Below are 27,578 nucleotides of genomic sequence, written 5' to 3' on the forward strand. Positions count from 1 at the left end.
GGTGCTCAATTAATGCGCTCACACACTGTAAAACGAGACATAAAAACACAATTCATGGCATCTCTATTTTTGTTTAAAAGTGCCCTAGAATGTGTTGAAATAATATTTTAATTTTGTCTCTGATATCTACATAGAGGGTATGTGGCTTATTTAAGGGCATTTAAAATGTTAAAATGGTTTTGCAGGTCCATTTTCAACTCTAGAAATTGGCCCTAGAATGAAATGTTATCTGTGAGCAACTAAACTAACGTAGTTATAACTAGCTATAACCCCTGACGTGTTGATGAAATAGACGAAAGTAAAATTATTTGACAAAAGGGAATTTACATATGTATCTACAGTATTATTTTGTAGATTTATATGACAACACAGGCAAGAAATATTAACCTCAGTGTAAATACTTTGTCATATTTAGTTATGTATGCTCGTTACTTGGAGTTTGCTGTTGTTACTGTACTAGGATCTTGCGCTGGATCTAGATAACAGTGTAAATTATCGTTAATAAAATCACTACTTACCGCTTCCGGGAATATAGTTGGAATTGAATCTTCAGTATGAGACGCTGAGAGAAGCCTGCTTGATATTGTCCCAGGTTAGAAAATAAGTCCGTGGTGAAATGGGCAGAGCAAACTAACAACTTCGAGTTAAACTGTTGCGGTCTCCGATTATAGATAAACATCATCCACGCCTGTTGACATTTCTTTTCTGAGGGACGGGTATGAAAAGTCCTCATCCCCTGCACAGCCTGGAACATAACATTTGTCTCCATGATCTGCCATTTTCCCTATGACCCTTGTCTCTTCACCTGCAGAACTTCCGATGCTTCGGCTGCGCAGTTCCGCCTGGCATTGAACATGGGCTGGCATATGCAAATGTTTGGAGCTGTACATATTAATGATCCCGACTGTTGCGTCACAGTCGGTGTTATGTGGAGATTCGCCTGTTTTTCAGGGGTGTTTTCAAAAAACGAGATTTAAGTAAGAAGGAGAAAACAATAGTGTTTGAGACTCACTGTATGTCATGTCCATGTACTGAACTCTTGTTATTTAACTATGCCAAGATAAACTCAATTTCAAATTCTAGGGCACCTTTAAGATTCCCTTATTGGGTGACAGTAAAGTGCAACGTTTTTTGAGGTGAAGAATTTGTAGGTTTATCGAGCTAAGATTTGAGTATTTTTTTTTTTTTATGTTAACATATTTTAAATGTCTGCGCTTCATAACCCAGAGTCAGTTCCCGTGCAGAGCTGCTATAAAAATAAATTGTTTTAGGCTTTTTTACATTTTTGTCTTTGACTCAAGTGAAACCATCTTTCTTGTTAGAGGTTCTGAAATTACAAAATGTAAAATATTATGAAAAGGAAATAAAAGGAAGAAATATACCTGATGGAATAAAATCATAATCATCATCATCATCATCATCATCACTCATCAGCAGTGGTTTCTCTCCTCATCTTCATCATCACTCTGTTCTTCCTCAGCTGTGGTTTCTCTCCTTATCATCATCATCATCGCTCTGTTCTTCCTCACTGTGGTTTCTCTCCTCATCTTCATCATCATCATCATCGCTCTGTTCTTCCTCACTGTGGTTTCTCTCCTCATCTTCATCATCATCATCATCGCTCTGTCCTTCCTCAGCTGTGGTTTCATCTTCATCATCTTCAGTGGCGTCTGAATCCTGTCCATCAGACACACACACTCAAACCTCTTCCAGCTACTGAGGAACACAGAATCACAGCGACTTTCAATTTATATAACAACTGTTCCTCTGAAGGACACTATTTTAAAGAATAATAAACTGTTGGCAGACTGGATGTAACATTTTTAGATATGTCAAAATAGCAGTAGAGACGATGGAGTCGTTCTCCTCACACTAATGTCTGACAGGAATGCTGGAAGCTTCTCGTTCTTCTGGTAATACTGACACTAAATCACATGTTTAGGATACATAAACATTGCACTCAGAATCTGCAGTCATGATATCAAGATATTTGAATTGTGAGAATCGAATCAATAAATCAATTTGATTAATTCATTAGTCAGCAGAAAGAAAAGAAAAATGGGGGGAAGACAAACAAACACAGAGTTTCAGGTAATTCAGGAATTTAAGGATGAAGTGAATCTTTATCCTGTACAAACCTCTCGATCCCTTTAGTTTCTGGTTTCTCTCTCCATCATCTTTACCTCCAGTGTGACGCCTTCTCTTTCTTCAGCTGACAGATTTCTGTGATGAAACTATCAATATCCAGCATGGACAGAAATATATTATCTCTATTTAACAGGTTTACATTTTAAACATGTTATTCTCAAACTTCTACTGGTTTCTTCTGAATCTGTGAGCACTGTGTAAACTCCATAGACAGTAAAAGAAATGGACAGAGCGATCTCATTGGAACTCAGTTGAGACAGTTGAAGCCCACTTTTAGCGATTTTTGAGAACTTCCGTTCCTGACGCGCAGACTCAAACCGACTCAAACTAAGCTTGATGACGTGAGCAACCTGTCTGACAGACGTGAATCTTCTAGTAGCTGTGCGTGAAAACTGCCAACGTTAATCTTGCAGAGACGGGGAACTTAAGCAAAGAGTTCTTTGGCGTGAGTGAGCAGGAGTAAGTATTCCGTTGCTTTTATGGACTCATTATCTATGGGCTTCTCCCTTGACGGGACGTCCCCCCGATTGCCTGCGAGCTTCTCCTCCTGTCTGTACGGTCATTTCTGTACAGCGCGACAGAGAGTCGAGTGGTTATGATGCAATCGTTAGCCTATTTTTACTAAATCTGTTTCTACGGGGCCATAGTGTAACATAGAAGGTAATGGAGCCCTTTATACATTGTCGTGTTTCTTTAGAAATAAATAATGGACAAATGGAGTCTTTAAACGCCTCAGATGTAAAGTTATTCGCTGTCAAAGTGACGCAAAAATGAATGGGAGTCAATGGAAATGCTAACGCAAGTGAAGTTCTGCTACAACATGGCGGCACCCGGCCGGCTTCAACTTCCGGTCGATGGATTACCCCCTTGGTGAACTCCTTTCAAAAGTGAGCTGCTGCTGCTTCGTTTCATTTACAGTGGATATTAAACTACTACAGTGCATTAGCGCCACCTATCGGCAGTCTATGGACCAGAAAACACCGTCATCTCTGGAGTAATCAGGGCTCTCGGTCATCGTTTCAGCTCGTCCAGTATCCACACTGAGCCTCGCACACCGCCCAGAGAAAACAAAAAGCACTGCACACTATACTGTTAGCAAATATGCAAATATATTTGAAATATGTTTATAAATATATATGTTTTATTCTCCAGTGAGCTATTTCTGTAGTGATTTTACCGGCGTGTAAAATCAGATTTCCCTCAGACGGACGGGACCGCTAAAATATCCGTTGAAATTTAAATGGACGAGATTCGCGGTTCAGATCGTGACGTGTGCACTCGTGCAGTGGCCAGACAACGGACAGCATTTGATCTCTGTGGGGCTGATTTTAAAAACAACTGACAATCCTTATTTATTTTGGGTTTTTTTTTACCACGCCTTCATCATTTTTTAGCTACACGGAAGCCAAATGTTTTATTGTTCTACCGATGCAGGAAATGAAAGCAAAATTGCACTGAATCATATGTTTAGTGTGTGCCTTTTCCAAACAAATTTCAATTGTAGGCTATAAACGGTAACTTGATGTTTGCCACTGCTCTATTCAAAAATAAAAAAAAATTAAGAAACTAAAGAAAACTACACGTATATTCTAAAAGTTTCTTACATTGTTTACTCACTCAGCATGGATGGATTAGGAACCGTTTCATATTTATGATTATGGGCGGAGCTACATTATATGACATCACTGCATGTGCGTCAATACTTCAGGGAAAGTGAAACTGAACAGATGAACTGGCAGCTTCTTCAAAACAACATTGCAGAAACCCTGAAATAACGATCAAATCTGATATTCATTCACAGGTAAGCGATGGAAATGTAAGTACACTAGTTTAGTAGCATGAATGTTGGTAAAAATTAAAGTTTGTGTTCATCACATATCAGAATCAGGAAGTACTTGAACTGCAGACAAAATAAACGAAGTACAGTGAAAATCATAACTCCATTAAACAGAAATTACACTTTTTTTTACAGATGTTTACTTAATAAGTTATTTGTTTGAAAAATTACAGTTCCACTAATTTTCTGTTTTGTCTTTTATAAAAGATCTTATGATGGTATTAAAATGTTGTTGTAAAAACCTGTTTCATTTGCTGTACTGTGGCTACTAGTTTCTGTTAGGTTTCTGTATTTAGTTTCTTTAGTGTTTTATATAAACAGTGGTACATAATTTATTGTTGTAAGTTGTAATATAATTTAACATGTAACATCCATAGCCTAATTTACTCAGCACATATAATTATCAAAATTGCTCTCTTCAGCAATGTAGAAGATATATTGACATTACTTATCTTTTCAGCCATGGCATCCTCCAGTGGCCCATCACTAAATGAGGAGCTCCAGTGCTCCATCTGTCTGGAAGTGTTCACTGATCCAGTCACCACTCCATGTGGACACAACTTCTGCAAAACCTGCTTGATCAAGTGCTGGACGAACACACAGACCTGCTTCTGTCCACTCTGTAAAGAAACATTCAGCAAAAGACCTGATCTCAAGATCAATACAACACTCAGAGAGGTTGTGCAACACTTTAAGGAGAAGCTCAATCTAAGCGAATCTGAGCTGTTCTGTGACATCTGTGATGATAGAAAGCAGAAAGCTGTGAAGACCTGCCTGACGTGTCCAAGCTCTTACTGTGAGACTCATCTGGAGCCTCATCTCAGGGTCCCACGTCTAAAGAAACACAAACTCATCAATGCTGTGGAAAATCTGGAGGATTATATATGCCAGAAACACGAGAGACCTCTGGAGCTGTTCTGTAGAGATGATCAGACGTGTGTTTGTCTGTCCTGCACTGAAGGAGAACACAGGACTCACAACACTGTTCCTATAGAGGAGGAGAGTCGAGAGAAGAAGGCAAGAGTTACAAACAAAGCACTTTAAACACCCCATGAAATTCAGTTCCCTATCAGTCAGTCACGTTCGACATTACATTGGACTGAACTGACGTATAGGGATCTCGCCTGAGAGCCCAATCACCTTCAAGTAGTAACAGAACAAGCCAATGCACATGCAAGTGGTGCATGGTGAACCGCAGCTTCCCACTCCGGCAGCGCCGCCGCTCCCACCGCGCATCACGCGCTGTGCGTAGGGCACCAAGTGCTGAGGGGGCACCAAAAATAGTCTAATGAAAAATAATTCATCATTTTTTTTGTCATAATAATTAAAATGCCAATATTATTTCAGTATACAAATATTATTAGGCATTTTAGGCATGTATATAACAAAACAGGCGGAACAAGAGTATTTAATTGCTCTAGAAAGTAACGTTGGTGCCCCCAAAAAGTTAAACTGGCAATAACAAGTGTTTTTTCGCTTGGGGGTGTCGGGGGGGGTTGGGCATCATAAAGGAATTATGCCTAGGGCACCAAAATGGCGGCACTGCACTCCGGTCCCTTTCTTCCTGGAAGAGCACGAGGAGGTCACTAAGTCATGGAAGGCACCTTTTTCTGCCAGAAACCATTCTTCTGCCCCCTCTCTCTTACTACCGATGGCTGGGCGACCAAAGGGTGCATGGAGAATCCCCAGGTGGAGGGTGCAGGTGTGGTTCAGTTATGCTCACAAAATGCTGCCCCCTGGCGGGGTCATCCAAGGCCTGTAAATTCTCGGCTGCACTCGTGGCCAAGGTTCGCAGCGCCGCTGGACAGGCCACCTCTGCCCTGCTCGCTATAGCTCTCCTGCAGGTATATGAGGTCAAAGCAGTAAAAGAGCGGCACAAAGTTTTGACCCAGGGACAGCAATGTACCTCACCCTCAGGGCAACTAAAGTCCCTGTGCAGTCCCTTAGGCAAACGATGTCCACGCCAGTGGTCCAGGAACTGTGGAGCCAGGTAAGTGTGCCACCACACTCACGGCCCCCAGAGCAGGACGCTTTGCCTTCCGAGGCGGGCCCCTGTACGCCACAGCACTGCCCCACTGCAGGCATGTCTATTGTCCCTCTAGTGCCCCTCGAACTGTGTCTGGAAGCCTGGCTAGCGCTTACCAGCCCACCTTGCTGGGTCATTTACAAAATCAGACTCGCCAATGCATTTCAGGTCGGCCAGCATCACCCAGATTCAGCAGCGTCCGGTTTACCTCAGTGGCAGACAAGTATGCTCCTGTGCTGCGTGCGGAGATCGCAGTCTTACGGACGAAGGACGCAATAGAGCTGGTCCCTCCAGCCAGTACTTCATTGTGCCCAAGAAAGGCGGTGGATTACGACCGATCTTGGATCTGCGTATCTTGAATCGGGCCCTTTACAAGCTTTCGTTCAAGATGCTGACGCAGAAATGCATCCTCACGTGCGTTCGCCACCAAGATTGGTTTGCAGCGATCGACCTGAAGGACAGATACATACATCGTTCAGCCCTAATTTCGACGTATCTCAACGACTGGCTCATTCTGGCTAAAGTCGCAAGATCCGTTATTCGAACACAGGGACCTGGTGCTCAGGCACCTCAGCCGTGTGGGGCTTTGGGTCAACTGGGAAAAGATCAAACTCTCCCCCATGCAGAGAATCTCTTTTCTCGGTATAAAGTGGGACTTGGTTGTCTCAGAAATGAGTGCGCACAGTCAGTGGTGAACTGCTTGAATTTTTTTAGGGGCAGTACAGCAGTTCCACTGAAACTGTTTAAGAGGCTCCGGGGACATATGGCATCCACAGCCGCAGTAACGCCGCTTGGATTGCTTCATATGAGACCGCTTCAGCACTGGCTTCACAACCGGGTACACATGGAAATCACTGTCATCTGTCGCCGTTCTTTCAGCCCGTGGTTGGACCTTGTTTTTCTACAGGCAGGAGTTTCCCTACAACAAGAGTTCAGGCATGTTGTTGTGTCAACAGATGCCTCCAGCACCTGGACAGGACCTCAACTGCAGTGGCATATCAATTGCATTGAGTTCCCGTACTGTTGGCTGGTTTCTGCCTTTGCTGCGGGGCAAACATTTGCTGGTCCACCAGATCCTCCTGTCAATCCTAAAGATGAAGGGCATCTCGGGAACTGCACTCCAATGGTTCGAGTCTTAACTCTCAGGTAGGTCCTTTAGGGTGTCGTGGAGAGGTGTGGCATCTAAGACCCAACATCTAGCTACTGGGGTGCCTCAGGGCTCAGTGCTTGGACCACTCCTCTTCTCCATTTACATGACATCACTAGGATCTGTGATTCAGAAACATGGCTTTTCCTATCACTGCTATGCTGATGACACACAACTCTACCTCTCATTCCAGCCTGACGATCCGACGGTAGCTGCTCGTATCTCAGCCTGCCTGACAGACATCTCTGACTGGATGAAGGACCACCACCTTCAACTAAACCTTGCGAAGACAGAGCTACTTGTGGTCCCGGCCAACCCAACACTTCATCACAACTTCTCCATTCAGCTAGGCTTGTCATCCATAACTCCATCAAGGTCAGCTAAGAACCTTGGGGTTGTAATTGATGATCAGTTGAAATTCACAGACCACATTGCTAGAACTGCCCGGTCCTGCAGATTTGCCTTGCACAACATTAGGAGGATCAGGCCCTTCCTTACAGAGCATGCCACACAACTCCTTGTCCAATCACTTGTTTTATCCAGACTGGACTATTGTAATGCTCTCCTGGCTGGTCTTCCAGCTTGCTCTGTCAAACCTCTACAATTGATCCAGAATGCTGCAGCCAGAGTAGTCTTCAATGAGCCCAAGAGAGCACACGTCACTCCTCTCCTCACACGATTGCACTGGTTGCCAGTTGCCGCTCGCATTAAATTCAAGGCACTGACGTTTGCCTACAGAACAACCACTGGCACTGCTCCCTCTTACCTAAACTCATTACTTCAGACTTATGTGCCATCCAGAAACCTGCGCTCTGCTAGCGAATGTCGTCTTGTGGTACCATCTCAAAGAGGCACAAAATCTCTTTCTCGGACCTTTACCATGGCTGTTCCCTGTTGGTGGAATGATCTGCCTAACTCAACCAGAGCTTCTGAGTCAGTAGCCACTTTCAAGAAACTGCTGAAGACATATCTTTCGGCAGCACTTGATTCAGTAGAATTAACACTTCTCTTCTCTTCTATTCTATAAAAAAAAAAAAAAAAAAAAAAACTGCACTAAAATTAAACTGAGAGGGGTTATAGCACTTACGTATTGTTGTCCTACTGTTAGTTTAACTGCTTCTATTGTTCTCATTTGTAAGTCGCTTTGGATAAAAGCGTCTGCTAAATGAATAAATGTAAATGTAAAATAAATGTGGTCCGGACGGACAACACATCGACCATTGTGTACATCAGGAAGAGTGGAGACTCCATCCCTGGACGGTCCAGCTGATATGGGAACGCTTCGGGGTCGCTCAGGTCGACTTGTTTGCATCTCCAGAGACAACCCACTGCCAGTTATTTTATTCCCTGACCGGGGGACCCTCGGCATGGACACACTGGCACACAGCTGGCCCCGGGGCCAACACAAGTATCCGTTTCCCCCAGTGAGCCTGCTCGCACAGACACTGTGCAAGGTCAGGGAGGATGAGGAGCAGGTTGTACCTTACTGGTCCACCCGGACCTGGTTCCCAGAACTCATGCTCCTCAAAACAGCCCCTCCTTGGCGGATCCTCCTGAGGAAGGACCTGCTTTCTTAGGGACGGGGAACCCGCGTCTAGACCTCTGGAACCTCCACTTGTAGTCTCTGGACAGCACGCAGAGGACTTAAGTGGCCTACCTCGAGCAATAGTTGACGCTATCACTTCAGCTAGAGCCCCCTCTACAAAGCGTGCTTATGCTTTTAAGTTGATTTTGCTCTTTGTTGATTGGTGTTCTTCTCGCAGGGAAGACCTCCGTAGATGCCCTGCAAAAAGGGTTGGACCGAAGGTGGTCTCCCTCCACTCTGAAAGTGTAAGTTGCCGCTATCGCCGCACATCACAATGCAGTAGACGGTAAGTCTCTGGGGAAACACGACTTGGTCATCAGGTTCCTAAGAGGCGCCAGGAGTTTGAATCCTCCTCAGCCAAACCTCATCCCCTCTTGGGACCTCTCTCTGGTCTTAGCGGCCCTACAGAGAGCATCTTTTGAGCCCTTCCAGTCACTAGTGATCAAGATTCTGTCTCTGAAGACAGTGCTCCTGACTTCGTTCACATCCATTAAGAGGGTGGGGGACCTGCAGAAATTTTCCGTCAGCGAAGCGCTTAATGTGTGAGTTTGCACACTGCCTTATATACCCGGAAACGGGGACTGGCTTGCAATGCAAATCTCAGTCGCATTGTGCATTGACCTGTTCTGTTACCACTCAAAGGCTCTCAGACGAGATCCCAATACATCAGTTCAGTCCAACGTAAAGTCTCCGTTCCCTCCTTCAGGGAATGGGGGTTACATTAGTTAGCTAGATGTTTTCTTTCCTGTGTCCATTACGAACCTGTTCCTTTAAAAAAAAAAAACAGCTTAATTTAATAGTCTTTCATTACATCTTAAAAAAGCATAAAAAAGCTCATTTTATCAGAATTAGCTCATGAATTAAAAGATTCAAAACTATAACTTTAAATGTTTTTTTGTTTTTTAAAATAAGACAGTCAGAAGATGGAAAGCTATATTCAGAGATAAATGTGTCTATGTTTTTCTCTGTATGTAGAATCAGCTGGTTCAGACACAGATAGACGTTCATCAGATGATCCAGGACAGAATGAAGAAGATTCAAGAGATCCAGCTCTCAGTAGAGCTGAGAAAGGTTTGTGCTTCGATCAACCCAAATTCATTTGGTCGTTTCACTCATGGTCGTTTCCGATCCCGCTCTCCCATTTCACTTTCTGTTCACTCTCTAACTATCCTAGCAAAAAATACATTTAAAAAAATGATATGCATCATAATATTTCAATCCAATTAATAAAGGCGTATTATTAAATTGTGAGTTCTGCCATCATCTAGTCCCCTCGTGTGTAATGCTTATGTCGAGTTCACACGTCGCGATTTTCAAAGTAGTCGGGTCACTGTTCTTTTCACACTGCACGACTATCTGGGTTATCATTCACACTGTGCACACTGTACGATTTTTCGGCGAAAGGGGGTTTTACACTGTATGACTTTACAAAAGAATGAATTATCAACAACTTCTGTCTGGTCCGTGTTGAAGATTTTATTATTTAGAAAATAAGTAATTTAGCTATATATTAGGACACTATTATTTTCCTCTTTGTGTGTATGTGTGACTTTGGGTTTGACTTTTGGAAGGCCAGAATACTGATACAACAGAGAGTGCTATTTCAGTATGTCACATGGTACAAAGTATTTCTCAAAATATCTATAAAATGTATTACCATTTTTGGAAAGGATGAGGGTATATATTGAGAAGCTAGCCACTAAACTGGAGCGACTTTTCTGCAGAAGGCGCTCAGCTTTGTTTGTGAATAAACTCTAATATTTCTGGCATCAAAGATCTCTGAGACAACATTTAAAAAACACTGAAACCACGACATCCGCAAACTACGTTTCACAACCAAACACATGATAGAAGAGATAAGGAAATAGAGCAAGATCACGCGTGCGTAAGACCAGAGTTCTCGCGCGAGACTGAAATTGTTATTAACCCTTTAAGTGTCACCCCCCTTTTTTTGAATATACATGAAAATGCACATTTCGAACTTAAATGGTTGTAATTCAAGAATGCTTTGGAATATAGACGTAAGATTGGTCTTGTTTTAAAGAAGACATTTGGCAGATTCTTGTAGAAGTGAAATAAATTAAGAAAGTGAAACAGAAAAAAAGTTATTGAAGTTTGAGTTTATGAAAATGTACAATGTAAAATTTTTAATTATTCATATTTTATATAAAATATATATTTTCAAAACCTGGGCGACTCTAAAACTGCAAAAAAATCAAAGCCAAAAATCTGAACAAGTTGTGTTTCAAATTTTAGGTTGATATCTCAAAAAATGAGCTTTCAGTAAGATTTTGTTTGGGCGCAGTACCAAACTTTTTCACTAGATGACAACCAGACTCCATTACTGCCCATATAAGGGCGCCTCCATTTCCATATGTGTTTTGAGTGATATGAACCATTATTTCCACAATTTTCATACAATTTATGAAGTAGACATCCTATTCAGAAGTAATATGAGAAGTTTGGCAGATTTTGATATGATTTCAACCTCTAAGAAACATAAAAAGAACACGCATGTGCGTTTTAGCTTCCTGCCACATCATATAATTTTTTTCTTTATATAAAAAAAAAAAATTCAGACCTTTTTTTTTTTAATAATTGAATGGATGCTATCTTTTGAACTCTTGGAATGAAAACAAACTGAGGTTTCTACCCTTCTTTCATGATTTTTCATGTTCATCACTATTTCAAAATAAAGGTCTAAGAGTATGAAAATATTATTGTTGCAAATTGATAAATTACGGCTCCTCTGTAATTTATTTTGAAAATCAATCACCAAATATGGAAACTAGAGATTGTAAGCTTTCAAATGATATATAGTTTGTCAAGATTAGTTTAGGTTTAGTATAGGATATTACTGTTTTAAAAATGTAAAGAATTTGGGCCCACCGGTGGGCCCGTGACACTTAAGGGGTTAAAAATTATTAAAAGTTTTGCGATCTAAATTGTCTGTGCGCTGATTTGCGGCAAAAAGGAGAAAAAAAAACCAGAAAATGCAGGAGTTAATGGTTGGGGAGACGAGGGGAGCAAAGATTGTGTTTCTGCAAAGAGAGTTGGGGGTAAATATATAATTTTACAATGTGCTGCTGTTGTTGCTGTTGCTTTTTTCTGTTTGATATAATTGCAAATATATCTATTAAAATAATATCTTGGTCTATAATTCCTCCCTGAACATCCCGCTGTCCTGTTTCTTGCTCTCTCATTGGCTGTGGGTCTTCGCCGATGTAGTTTTCAGTCAGAACACATTCACACTGCAGGATTTTGGTTCGCCGACAGGTCCAGATATTCAGCGTGTCAAATATCTCACGGGCGTCGCCGACTCGCGATTCTCTCAGATCGCGTCTTTGATAATTCACACTGTGTGATTGTCACTCACGTGAACGAGCACCGATTTGCCTATGATTTCGGGCATTTGTCGGCGATCTCACAAAACCTGTCGATGAGCGAAAAACGGGGCTAAAATTGTTCAGTGTGAACATTAGTTCCACAGAAGAAGAAGACGATGATGCAAAAACATAAGATTTAATATGATACTCTAAATAAACAGCCAATATGCGAGACAGTGTGCTGTGCACAAATACTAACCGACAAATGAACAGAACCAAGGAAGGAACTTAAATATACAGAGATGATTTCATTTTGGGGTGAACAATCCCTTTAAATAATATGTGAATATGGAATAGATTAACAAATATAACTGTTCTCATTCATCAGAGAAACACAGTGGAAGAGAAATCCTCCAGTGTTGAGCTCTTCACTGATGTGATCCGCTCCATTGAGAGATGTCAGTCTGATCTGATGAAGATGATGGAGGAACAGCAGAAAGCAGCAGAGAAACAGGCTGAAGATCTCATTAAAGAGATACATCAGGAAATCACTGAGCTGGAGAGGAGAAACACTGAGCTGGAGCAGCTCTCACACACTGAAGATCATCTCCATCTCATACAGGTCTGTCAACATCTCTCTCAGCCGACCGTTAACATGAATCTCACGGTCACAAACTCGCCAGTCTGATTATAAGTCAGAGCAGAGGTTTTGACTAATAATATTTAATAGGCCGCTCATGCTTGCCATTTTTTAAATAGTAAATCCGTTTGGTCCCCTACAGTCGCCTATATAACAACTTAGTTAAAGCTCAAACAATAACCAGAGGTTATGGCTAATACCAGGACATTTCCCGGTGGGCCGCTGGCTAATGTGGGCCGGCCCGGTACACAAATATATATAAAAATATATATAAAACAATGACGGAAATCATAATATTACATTTCTTTTCTACGCAAATGGAAGAGGGAATCGATCACATTACACTCAATACACTCACAATACAATGTGAGTGTATTGCCCTCCCTCCCTGTTAATTAGTTTGGTCTACTCCATTGCGTATCTTGAAACACGCCCTCTTTCACGTCCCGGGGTGCTTCTCAATTCTTATTTGTGCATCCTCGTTTCCTTTCCTCGCGTCTCAGCTCCACCCCCTGCAGGATGCGAGGGAAGGCTGCAAGGAAAGAAAATGAGGACGGAGGAATCGAAAGAAAGTTTTTTTATACTTTGGAATACTTGATCACTCGAGCGTCACTTCACAGCGCCATCAGCAGCGCTCAAAGGATCTGCCCTCATGTTGTTAAAGTTTGTTTATTTAAGAAATTAGTAATAAATAATAATAAAGCAAGATACCCTGTTGAAATATGTGAGATGTGTGGTTTATATAAACTGCAAAGGTCAAGTATAAATTAAAATAATTGTGACCGACGTGAAGGGGGAGGAGAATTTATACGTGCGTCACGTTTAGTCGATAAAACACTTCCGCAAAGCATACAACTGTGCATCCTCGCTCATAACTCCTCTGGAAGCCTCCTCACTCCTCGATCCTCGACTCGACACTATGTTGTGTTACTTAAAATAAATGTTTAAATAGCATTTATTTTTGTATTGTGTTATATTTTTATGCTATAAGTGGTGTTAAAAAAATATTCTGCACATTAATGGGCCAATTTGTTATGATGTGGGATGTGGTGGGCTGCTGTGGGCCAGAAAGTCCAGGGCCACTTTTTGGTCCCAGTCCGCCCCTGGCTAATACTATAAAGTAATGCCACCCCATGCTTGCTATTATTTAAATTGCATTTTTGTCTAACCTTCTATAGTGAATGCAACTATATAACAACTTAACTAAAGTCAAGCAGTTAGTCAGACATCTCGCCTGATGTGCTTCATGCTCAGTCTAACCTGAGATCTAGTAAAACTCAAGCCTGGACACAGATTAGCGGAAACATGGATACAACATAATCTACTAGATTCAATAATCTCAGGTATATCAGGTAAATCTATAATGCCAATTACATAATTATGTCGAAGATAATCAATACAAAAACAATACAAAGTGCTAAAAAAAAAAAGAGTAAAAAATGCACACCTGAGATCTGAAAGATACATAATGCTGAGTGTCTGGAAGAGCTTCAACATTACGAGCTGATCAGATACAGAATCACCCTGAGCCTTTTACAACATTTCTTTAAATACTCAGAACAAGACAAAACATCCTCCAAATGGAGACACAAACTAACAATTGGAATTTGCCTTAATCAAGATCCCAGACTTGGGTAGTTTAGACCTTATTGAGGACAGAAGGTCATTTGCATGAAAGACCCTGGTAAAGGCTCTCCCTTCACAGTAAGCAAAGTATTTCTAAACTCTCTAACTTGTAGCTTTTGGTCTATTTCTCTGGACATGAGACCATTGCACCAATCACACTGAGACATTTACCAAACAATGCTGTCAATTCACTTGCATTGACAGAACATTGTATTTTTCATGTAATCATTCTGATTGAAGTGAGTGAAGGGAAGAATGGGTGAAGGGAAGGAATAACTTGTGAAGGAAGGACAAAAGTGAAAGAAGCTTTCCCACATATTCTCTCTGTGTGTGTGGAGATGGACGCCTGCATGTGTTTCTTGTGCTTGAGAGTACGTTTACACGACATCGATACGCTTAAAATGGAGAAGTTTTTCCTTTGAGTTTTCGCGTTCAGACGACACCATTATCAAAACGATCCCCATTCACACGGATCCGCGAAAGCAACTAAAAACCCTGTATTCTGCCAGGCCAGTAGATGCCGATGAAACACTATAGACTGAACATAAGACAATGCTTCATTTGCATATTTAAATATTTCAGAAATGTTTTAATAGAGAAAATATAAGCAATTCTTTATGTAATCAATTAACTAGAGGAAGTATGGTGATATCCATCCATATCCATACAGAGGTTTTGCCTTAACTGTGTTAGAAAGCTCCTGTGTAAAACATATTGAATTTACTGCTTTAAAAATAATGCTCATATTTAAAGGAACACTTCACCCATTTCAACATTAATCTTTATTGAAAGTGGGTCATATATGTAGTCGAAATGTAAAAGAAATTTTGAATTTGGTGCCCTCTTGACCGAGAAAAGACAGAAAATAACTTTAGGGCGCATTTGCATGAAAGACAACAACTCCCACAATGCACCACATTGCACAGCTCCACAAGCCACTCCCACTACTCCAGAACAGCGCAAACATCAGATAAATCACTCGTCTACAAGGCTAATGTTAGCTGCCACCAGAGTTAGAAATTCATTTCACACAAAATGTATAGTTAGTTGGCTGTGGCGAGCAGGACGTGAGAGCGGCGCGAGGCCGGTGGCGTGAGTGCTAATGAACGACACCTGTGAGACGCACCGGTCTCTCTCGCGTCTCTCACCGAGGAGCGGACGCATAAAACGAGGAGCGACGACAGTCCAGATCGAGAGAGGAACAGGCCTGATTTTATGGTGTGTTTTGTTTCTGTTGTGTGTGGCCAGCATTGAGGGGCTGCTGGCTTATACTTTTGTTTTGTATTTGTTTATTTTACTATTAAAATGTTTAAATGTTCGCCGATTCCCGTCTCATTCTTCCCACAACAACGAACCCCGTTACATTGGGAAACTCATTAGCGAATTACTCCTCGTTTGTATTTCTTTCTATATGGTGAATTATTGCATGATACCTGGATGTTCAGTCAGAACATGCGGTGTGACACTAGGATTGTTCACATCACAACACAAACGTCCGTGTGCTCGTCTGATCCAGAGATTTCGTCCAGGAGAAATTGCGATCGTTGAAATTCTCTGCAGCAGTTGGACTCTGTGTCCGTAGCGCACAGCGAGAGCACAGGCACCAGCAGTCCGCCTCAGCTCGAGCCAGTCCGGGCTCCTCGTCCGCCTCCTGTTCCTCCATCAGCCTCAGCTGCTCTTCACTATACTGCGGCTCGTAAAGATAGCCACGAACACCGGATTCGAGCAGCAGAATTTCAAAATCCTCTTCTTCCATATCATGTTTAGTTTCTTCCGTCATTGTCGTAACTTCCTATCTCCACAGCGCTTGTTAGCTTAGCTTCCAAACAAGATGGCGGATATTGCTTTCTGTATCTGCAAGTGAAGTCCCACCCACTGATCTGTAATAGGTCGAGCGTGAGTGGGTCCCACACCCTGAATAAATGATGAGCTTGTGTTTGTAGTCTCTACACTTTTCAATGAAATGTGACTTCCTGCTTATTATGACGCAAAATGACGATTTTTACGTCATAAAAAGCAGGAAGTAAAACACTTAAATCCTTATTTCTCCCATCTCAGGGAAAAATAAAGGAAAAATCCACGATCATTATAATATATGACTGGGTTTCTAACAATACAAAGCTTAATGCAAATGGGTGAAGTGTTCCTTTAACAGTGTTCTCTCTCTCCTGCTGTAGATGAGCTCATCCCTGTACACTCGTCCACACACCAAGAACTGGACTGAGATCAGGATTGACTATTTTTGTTGTTATTAACTTGGGAATATTATAATATAATATATAAGGGAAATTATGGGTTGAATAAAAAGTTGGTGATCAACACAGTTATTTTATCTCAGTCTGCAAAAGATCACGCTGTTTGAAAAATATAATCATAACATAACTTAAACTTGCCATGTTAGCATTAGACTGGTATGATAAAACACTCACTAAACATATGTAAAGTTATATCCAAACTTTAACTGATGCCATAACCAGTTATTACAGTATAACTTTAACTTACTTGAGAGACATGTCAGTGAGATGATGTAACTATTCATGAACAAACACTGATAAAAATCATTGTAAAAAATGGTTACATGCTATTTAAAAAAAAAAATGATGGTAAAAATATTACACATGCTATTTTTGAGTAGTTTTTAAGGCTTGATTTCTTTAATGAAATCTACCTGAATAAATAATGTAAAATATCCTAAATCATTTATTGTATGACACAATGAATTTAATATTTTCTTTGTGAAATGTGTTTTTTTTTTTTTTTTTTTAAAGTGTGTGATTTTAGTGAACGGAAATGACCTGTTTGAATTGGAGTTGTGTTGTGTTTGACAGTAGCTGCGTTTACATGGTTCAATCGGAATGAAATAATTTTCATGAAAAAATTTTAGTTTCGGTTTTCAATCCGATCAAGTGTTTACATGTTCTCTCGATCGGATTACAAAAGGAGTAAACCACCTCTTTCAATCCGATCGAAATTTCAATCGGATCAAGCTCAATCGGATCGATTAAGGTGTTTACATGAAGGTTTTTTAGTCCGATTGAGCCATCAATCCGATTATAAGTGTCCATGTAAACGCAGCTAGTGAGTCTGGTTTCTCCAAAGGCTTTTCTCTCTCCATTCTGTCACTGATGGAGTTTTGGTTCATCGCCACTGTCGCCTTTTCCGTCTTTGGCTTTTGACTTGCTTAGTTGGGGACATTTAATATTCAACAATATTATTGATCTCCTGCATTGACACCATTATATGAGAACTGAACTGAGCTGGACGATGACATCACTGTTTTCTCCAGAGCGGCTATATATAAATTAGCTAAATTAATAACTTTTTACAACAAAAATGAACCATTTCTGAACGTTACTTAAGCTGGACTGTGACGGTATTTTCTTCTAGAAACAAACTTTGTTGCATTATTTTCCTGTTATCTCTGTAAAGCCTCTTTGATACAATCTATACTGTAATAAGCGCTATATATATAAAGGTGACTTGACTTTAAGTTATGTTGTACAAGTAAAAGACTGTGATGCTCAGCACAGTATAAGAAACAAACGTGTTACTGCACTGGCATCAGCAAAGCTATTGAACAAAGCAACATATTATTATTACATGCAGTTATTCACAACCTATAAGCTCTACTCTTCTGCACAATGGTGACGATCAAAACTTCAATATAACAGAAACTCTTTCACATGTCAAACACTGAACATTAAACATTAACAGATGTTTCCCTTCACTCAAAAACACATAAAATAACACTTCATTTCAATATTTACTCTCCATTTCCAGCCATGTGCAAAGTACTAAATAATATACTGTCTCTAAATAAAACTCACAGTTAACCTGAAATTACTGCTATAAATAATTCATCATTATATTGTCATCAGTGTCCACAGGGTTGAAGTTTGTGCAGAAGTTTGCAGGTACAGTGTGACTGACAGCATTTTCTTTAATACACTTGCAATACATTGTTTATAAGCTGTATTATATACTGTATCTGAAAATGTGTGTTCTGAAGTTGATTGATAATGTCTGATCTCTCTCAGTGGATGTGACTCTGGATCCTGATACAGCGTATCCACATCTCATTCTGTCTGATGATGGAAAACAAGTCAGTCGTGGATACGTTAAGCAGGACGTCCCAAAAAACCCAAAGAGATTTGATAAGGGTCTTTCTGTTCTGGCAAAGCAGGGATTCAGTTCAGGGAGATTTTACTATGAGGTGCAGGTGAAGGGAAAGACTGGGTGGACTTTAGGAGTGATCAGAGAATCCATTAACAGGAAGAAGTCGATCACACTGAGTCCTGAGGATGGATTCTGGACTGTGGCTCTGAGTAATGAGGATCATTATATAGCTTGTGATAGTCCACCTGTCTCTTTATCTCTGAGAGTGAAACCTGAGAAGGTTGGTGTGTTTGTGGATTATGAGGAGGGTCTGGTCTCTTTTTATGACGTGGAGTCCAGATCTCATCTCTACTCTTTCACTGCTCAGACTTTCACTGAGAAACTCTATCCATATTTCAGCCCATGCGATAATGATGAAGGTAAAAACTCAAACCCACTGATCATCACTCCTGTCAGATGAAACGAACAAAATAACATAAAATCTCAAAAGATTAACCATAGATGTGCCTTTTTGAGAATATCTAAATAAAATGACCACAATCAAGAAGTTTTAACTACTATTAAAAAAATGAATGTGATACAAGCGGAAAAAAGAAATGTATATTCCTGCCTTTAAAAATCAAAGTTATATGTTATGTTATGTATATGTTATATACGTGTAAATAGCTAATTTGTTACACATCTATATATTTCTTTTGTCTTACATTAATACTTTGCTTGTCAAATCTACTATGAAATTTTACATAATATGCTTTCATATTATATGGTGAAATTCTACAAAATGCAAAATTTACAAACTTTCCAGAGTTTCTACAAAACTTTCTGAAGCCGTTTTCTCTCTCTTCTCTCCAGCTGTTAACACTGAATTACTTGTGAAATGTTGAGGTTCTTGGTTCATGTGAATAAAGACAAGAGTTCAATTCTATAACTGATATAGAGCGGGGCACAACCCAACACTTTCTGACTTTCTCAGTTTGTGTAAATCCACTTGGGGTTCAGACAATTTATTTTTTTACCACATTAATTTCACACGTTTAGTACAATAATGTGGTTTTGTTTCATTAATACAGTGTATCTTTTTTTTTCTTGATTTATCCCGAAAGATTGGAAGTGAAATGTGACAACATGCCCCATTGTAACATGACCATATAACAGATTAAAATGTTATCTGATCTAAAAAAATAATAATTACAAGACAAACTCAAATATTTTGTGAATAAAATACTATTATTAATTTATTTTCAAATAAAGTAATGGGTTTTTAAAATAATTAAAAATAAACGTATTTTGAGTTTGACAACAAACACACAGCAAAACACAGCTATACAGCATAGTTCAAAACATAATAATAATTAAAGCTGCTAGCAGCATTTAGCGGTGTTCAAGCAGTTAAGGCCTTTAAGGCCGTTAAGCACAAAAGCATCAAAAGACATTAAGTTTTATGTAGCAAGCATTTAACCATTGACATCATAGATGGAATAGACCATGTTTTAGCATGATTTACCATGATATACCAAATTTAGTGTGATTTTTCATGATCTACCATGTTCCAGTATGATTTATCATGAATCTAGCATGATTTACCACAGTTTACCATCATTTACCATGTTATAGGATGATTTACCATGATATACCACATTCTAGAATGATTTACCAGGATTGTAGCATGATTTACCATGATTCATCACATTGCTAGCATGATTTGCCATGATCCACCATGTAATAGTATTTTTTACTATGATTTACCATGTTTCTATCGTGATTTACCATGATTTACCACATTGCTGCATTGATGTGAAGGGCCAATAAAAATGAAGTGATAAACTCTGACAAAAAATGATTGTGTTATAATAGTTAACATGGAAAAACTGGTTTGCTTTAGTGCTGTGATTTACTGGTGAAAATCAAGTGTGTCAAAATGAAAGTGAGCCAATAAGTGGTCTTCTACTGCCCTCTGCTGGCCACTGTACTTATTAATAAAGTGTTTTCACAAGTGCTTTTGCATTCATATGTAGACATATGCTTACACACACACACACACACACACACACACACACACACACACACATGGGATATGTTATTGTGAAAATCTCTTTTAATGGTGTATAAGCATGCATTTCACATATTTCTTTGTGATGTAATAATATAAAACTATATTAAAACTAATAAAAAAATTGCTTTAAGCGTTTGTTTGTTAGCCAATGCTGAAAGCTGATAAAAAAGATTAAAAATGTCGGTAACACTTTACAATAAGGTTCATTTATTAAACATTAGTTAATGTATTAATTAACATGAACTAACCATGAGCAATACATTTGTTCCTGTTTTTGTTCATCTTTGTTAACACTAGAATGGCCACGACGGTCATTTTGACCGTTTTGAATTTTATATCTGCAATAACTTTGTTGAAAAAAAAAAAAATCTCCTGCTGGTACCTGACTTTTCCTAAAAGTGTCTGTATTTTCATTTAAAATGTTTTTAATATAAATTACACATAAGGCAAACAAACAAATGAACATATTTACCTATTTCGGCCATAGACGGTCATATTGACCGTACTGAATTTCGCGGTATTCTTTTGTTACATTTCTCGCGGTTGACCTTTGTCTATTAGGAAATAATCAGAAGATTCAATTGCAAAATGACAGATATGTTTATTGAGAGCTGGTCAGATGCTGGGAGAGTTAAGGTGTGCAAATGTCCGGTATGAAGCCCTTGGCAGCACAGGGAGTGAGTGCTGAACCAGGAGTGTTGAACACGGGATGACACACGGAAAACGTATACAGGCAGGGAACAAACACGCAGGAAAAATCCACAACGATCTGACAAAGGGCCTTTCTCAATCTGTGTTCTTGTCTGTACTTGTGTCCTTGTGTTCTTGTGAAACGTCATCTTTTGTGGCCCAAGTACTGTCCCAATACACAAGTTTGCATTTTGGCAAGAACAGTTAAAAATCCCGGATGTGTTCTTGACACGCCCATTTTACCAAGGATGCATCGGTTGGTAACTTGTGTTGACTTGACGGCAGAAATATCCCAGCATTCAATTCGGCATTCGAGGAAGGAGAGGCAGGTCAATACAGTATTTCGTTTTTCTACAATTACGTACACTATTTCATCACTAAATTCACTTCTGAGAACATTTGATGCGAGAAATCAACTGTGTAGATTTCAAATATTGGCATTTTTACGAAAATGTATGGCTAATCGAAAATGTGCTCAAACGTTTTCGGAAGTGAGAATCTCCATAAGCGCCTGCGGGTGTAACGTCAGCTATCGAGCCAACCGGCCAGTTTGCTCACAGACTCGTTTTTCCCCACAGCCAAGAGACCATTGCAGCCTGGCTGTTATCGTCAATAATTCTCGTTATGTTTGGGTACTGCAGACGGTGTCTGTGCGGGGGTATTATTGCGCAATACCAGCAAGAACACATCGTCTCAAACTGTCAGCAGCGTTCTGTGTGCTCGTTAGCTTGTGAGTTCATTCTTCCAAGAACAACTAGCAAGAGCGTTCTCCCCAAGAACACAAGTCCGTTCTTTGCATTCTTGGTTTTGAGAAACACCCAAAGACTAGGCGAGAACAGTAACACTGAAAAGGGTCGAATCGCTGATCAGTTGCAGCTGGCGCGTTGATCAGAGCGCACGTGCTGATAAGCTGCATTGATCAGCGACCACGCACACACACACACAACAAGACGAGAAAGGAGACAGCGAATTCATAAACCATGACATTGTCTCTCTCACTGTCAAAAGAATATCTAAATAAGATACTTTTAGTTGTTATTATCTTGTTCTGAGTTATGTTGAAGGGATATGGAAATATAGCTCTGTTGTGAATAGGCCCTATGCGATAATTACGGGCTACTGATATTATTATTTATAAATGTATAATTAAACTTTTTAAAATGTACAGTTTGGTGTTGTTTTGTTTTTAAAAGATATCCTAATACAACAAATGCATTAATCTCTCAATTGGGTATTTATCATTAAAGATATAGAGTTTGCAATCTAACGGTCAAAATGACCGCTTGTGGCAGTTCTAGTAGTTATGGAATTCTGGCACTTCTAGTGTTAACGTTAGTTAATACAAATCCAGCTGTTCATTGTTAGTTCAGGCAAAGAACGTATATTGACAAGAAGTGAAAGCCAATAGAACGTTCCATTGCAACACCAGCGCCCAGCAGCAGCCCTACGCGTCCGCCATTTTGGGGTGAAAGCGACTCGGCAGTCATATATTATACATATATTTAGTCCAGTGCAGAGGTCATTTTTAGGTTGAAATAATTAGGTGATTATTTTAATTCACAACAGTTAACGTTATATCCATTAAAAAGAAGTTGCTACTAGGCTTTTCCCCCACATAACTTGAGACAGGGAAGTTCAAGGATTTAATTAATTATATTAATCTCTACATTAAGTTTGACAGGTAAGAAGAATAAAGTGATGTAAGTTCATAAAGTTATAACGTTAGACCGTTTCCCAGGAGGTACACATAACCTTACATACAAAAATAAGTTCAATGAAATAAATGAATTCAGCAAATAAATGTAATTGTACTAAAATGTAAATGTTGGACAATAAATATATAACAGCAATAGAATAGCTTTACAGTAAACTGTTTTTTTGCAGTACTATTTTATATTAATGACCGTTAAAGCAAGCCTATGTAAACAAAAAAACACAGATAACGGACACACCAATGCATCATGTTAAGATCATCATGTTTGTAGCACGATCCAGGGGATTAAAACGTACAAAATATATTTCAGGCCTAGTGGAGTTGGTAACTAATAATAGTAGTAAATGTGTAAAGTTGCATAAAAATGCAAGAAAAACTACCTAAAAAACTGTTATCTGTGCTGTTGCCCAGTAACTCCAGTTGGAATTTTCACCCCAAAATGGCGGCCGCGCCACCTAGTGGCTGTTACCAGAAAAGCATCGGAGTTTCGCCTCTTGTTCTTCTATACTCTTTGGTTCAGGTTAGTTCACAGTGCATTAACTAATGTTAACAAGATTTTAATAAAGTATTTGTAAATGTTGAAATTAACATTAACAAAGATTAACAAATGCTGAAGGAGTATTGTTCATTCTTAGTTAATGTTAACTACATTAGTTAACATAACTAAGAATGAACCAGGGGCGTAGCCAGTATTGGGCCAGGGCGGCACTGGCCCGCCCACATTACTCACTGGCCCGGCCAGGCAAGTTTGATAAAAATTCATTTTTAGTTTATTTTTATTATTCAAATGTATTTATGAAAATATATTAAGATATACCTGATTTATTGTTGACTGCTGTGTGCGTTTAATTTATTTTCCGAATAAAATTTAACTGGTGAAGCAAGTTGTAGAAAGCCTCCCTCCGGAACGTTATTGGTTGCTATGGTTGCTGGGGGTTCCGACAGGAAAACTCTCAGCGGCGTCGGCGCCACAATAATGGCTAAACAACTTTCTTTAATGTGCTATTTGAAAAAAGCAAGAGTTGAGGAAGAAGACACGCCACTGCCTTCATCTACCGAGTCCACCCAGGCCAGTTCTTCCGACTCATTACCCCAGGAGAAGGCTAGTCAGGTGCTGGCGCCGGCCGCTTCTTGCTCCCTCTCTCCCCGTCAGCCTGACGCGTGTTTATCCGCCGATCTAACTGTGATATTATTATTTTTGCTTACTTTATTTTCGGGTGAACTGTATTTGCACTGCTGAATAGCCTGAATAAAATAGACAGGTTATTGTCTATAGGCTACTGGTTTGTCCAGCCTTTATTGAGCTCTGTTGGTTGAACATGATGATTTGCCGAATATAAAGGTGTAACTGTTTTTTCAGTTTGTCTATTAATGTTCATTATTATTGAAGTCATTTTTTCTAGGAAAAACTATAGGCCCAGTCATATTTTCACTGGCCCACCCAAAATACAATTTCTGCCTACGCCACTGGAATGAACAATACTCCTTCAGCATTTGTATAATGCTGCTGCTCCATCTATTGGATAACAGTGGTATTACAGACTATATACAGTTGAAATAAATGAATGGAAATTTGGTTTTCACTTATATCTCGGGAACGAGATAATGAAAAAATTATCTAAAGATTGGGGGCGTTCCCGAGCCCCGCGACGATAGATTTGGATCAAGAACCCCGAGAGAACCTTACCATCAAAATTTGAGCGTGCAGCGACTTTCTGTTTTCGAGTTATGAGTGAATTTGTCCTTGGGGGGCGTGGCCCAACGTTATACTTTCGTTTTCAGCCTTCCTGTGACACAATTGTAAATAGTAATAAATAAAATAAATAAATGCAGTCCATAATACTCCAATAGATGAATTTGGACAAAATGTGATTGTAAATGTTGAAATAATGATTTTAGAAATTCTAAATATGAATTATAAAACAATATTAGGGAGTAGTATGATGAAATGACTGCAAGGGGCAGTAAAATACCACTTTGGTATTTTTTTAATAAAAAAATAGCTTTAAGCATTTGTTTGTTAGCCAATGCTGAAAGCTGATTAAAAAAAAGATTAAAAATGTCGGTAACACTTTACAATAAGGTTAATTTATTAAACATTAATGTATTAATTAACATTAACTAACCATGAGCAATACATTTGTTACTGTTTTTGTTCATCTTTGTTAACGTTAGTTAATACAAATCCAGCTGTTCATTGTTAGTTCATGTTAGTTCACAGTGCATTAACTAATGTTAACAAGATTTAAATAAAGTATTTGTAAATGTTGAAATTAACATTAACAAAGATTAACAAATGCTGAAGGAGTATTGTTCATTCTTAGTTAATGTTAACTACATTAGTTAGCATTAACTAAGAATGAACAATACTCCTTCAGCATTTGTATAATACTGCTGCTCCATCTATTGGACAACAGTGGTATTACAGACTATAAACAGTTGTATAAATAAAAACTTTCGTTTTCAGCCTTCCTGTGACACAATTGTAAAGAGTAATAAATAAAATAAATAAATGCAGTCCATAATACTCCAATAGATGCATTTTTACAAAATGTGATAGTAAATGTTAAAATAATGATTTTAGAAAGTCTAAATATGAACTATAACAATATTAGGGAGTAGTATGATGAAAATGACAGCAGGGGGCAGTAAAATATCACTTATTGGCTGTTAGCCATGCTTGACCTTTTTTTAAGAAGCTATGAGCATTCATTGAAAAGATATTGGCTTTCGGTCAAGGCTACATATTGAAGTGACCCTATTATAGTCATCCAAATGTTATACATTACAAGTTATACATTTTCTGATAATTATTGTTCTAGAGAGTACAGAGCAATAGATGAATTTGGACAAAATGTGATTGTAAATGTTAAAATAATGATTTAATAAAGTCTAAATTTCAATTATATATAACAATTTTAGGGAGTAGTATGATGAAATGACAGCAGGGGGCAGTAAAATACCACTTATTGGCTGTTATAGCCATCCAAAATGTTATAGCCATCCAATTTACACTATTACAGCCATTCAAATGAAGAAATTACACCTTTTCTGATAATTATTGATCTAGAGAGTCCAGATAATTGTACTGCACTGGTTTTAAACATTAAGATATGAAAATTTTACGATCATAGATGGAAAAGACCATTTACAGCCAATACAGGCAATTTACCATAGGAAATATATGGTTTTAAAGCTTTTTAACAGTTATAGCGCCACCTATGGTCCGATCTCCATGAAACTTCGCATGCTTCCTCACCATGGTATGACACATATGCTCATCAATTTTTGTCAAGTTCTGAGTTTTCTTTTATGATTTATAGGCTTTTGAGTGTATTTTGACACGCCCCTTTTCTAAATGACCCTGTTACAGTGAACCAAAGGGCAAAGTTCAACTTTTTTTTGATAATTATTGATCTAGAGAGTCCAGAGAATTGTCCTAGACTGGTCTGGTTTTGATCGGGCGAAAAACCAGGGACTAGTTCGCAAAAGTAGGTTTTTAACATATTCGTGAATATTTAATGAACGATTTGATTGACAGCAATGGTTCTAGAGGCAAAGTTGTTCAGCCTGAGGAGATCTATCAAATGATATGCATATTTTGGGGATGTGTGCAACACCACCTGATTACAGAGCCGTAAAACTTGTTAGCGCCAACTAGTGGCCAATTTCTTTCAAAACTCTTACAGACCTCTTGGGCCATGAGGCAAACATGCCCATCGAGTTTCGTTCCGATTGGCCTCCGTTAACCTCGTCTAATAGGTGCTCAAATTCATTGGCCGATGGCGGCCATGTTTTTTGAGTTACGCCAATTTCCTCATACACATACATGGCACCTTGGACCAAGACACTGCATACCAATTTTTAAGTCAATCTGACTAACGGTCAGGTGGTCATAGCCCCATTTATGTTTTTTAAATGTTATAGCGCCACCATGAGGCCAATCACCGTGGTTTTTTTACTGTGACCTCGAATTGAGCTCATACACATGTGTACCAAGTTTGGTGAAAATATTTCATTTCTCTCACGAGTTATACCCATTTTAGTAAAATTAGCTCCGCCTTCTTCGAACGTTTGGGCACTCCCTCGCAACCGTGAATCGAAATTTCAACTTTTTTTCGATAATTATTGATATTCAGTGTCCAGAGAATCTTTCTGCACTGGTTTGGTTCCAATCGGGCAAAAAACCAGGGACTAGTTCGCAAAAGTAGGTTTTAGACAAAACCGGAAATAGCGGAAAAATTTGCATACCGGAAATGAAATCCTTGAGGCCTTTTTTGTTCTGCTTGAGCCAAGGATTCCAATGATATAAGACACTTGATGCTGGGACACAGGGTTATTGAGATTTAAGGAAAATAGTGCCATTTTTTTGTTTTTTGCGCTATAGCGCCACCTATGGGCCAATCGGGCTCATATTTTGATAACCTCTCCTCGATTTCTGTGCTACCTTAATCCCAAATATCAAGTCTATAGCTCTTACGGTTTGGTCTGCACGATGCGTTTTAGGGCGGAATAATAATAATAATAATAAAAATCAGCACAATTACAATAGGTTTTCAGCACTTCGTGCTTGAACACCTAATAATAATAATAACAAGCAGCATTTAGCGGTGTTCAAGCAGTTAAGGCCTTTAAGGCCGTTAAGCACAAAAGCATCAAAAGACATTAAG

At 39.3% G+C, this 27,578-nt stretch overlaps 1 pseudogene; it reads left to right on the forward strand.

Annotated features, from left to right (window-relative positions):
• Positions 1–3,834: 3,834 nt before the first annotated feature.
• On the forward strand, positions 3,835–18,946 carry LOC130072353 (E3 ubiquitin-protein ligase TRIM39-like; annotated as a pseudogene).
• Positions 18,947–27,578: the final 8,632 nt, after the last annotated feature.

This window comes from Rhinichthys klamathensis, unplaced genomic scaffold (genome assembly GCF_029890125.1).
Source record: "Rhinichthys klamathensis goyatoka isolate OS25496 unplaced genomic scaffold, OSU_Roscu_1.1 h1tg000486l_1, whole genome shotgun sequence".
In the NCBI taxonomy this organism is placed as follows: Eukaryota; Metazoa; Chordata; class Actinopteri; order Cypriniformes; family Leuciscidae; genus Rhinichthys; species Rhinichthys klamathensis.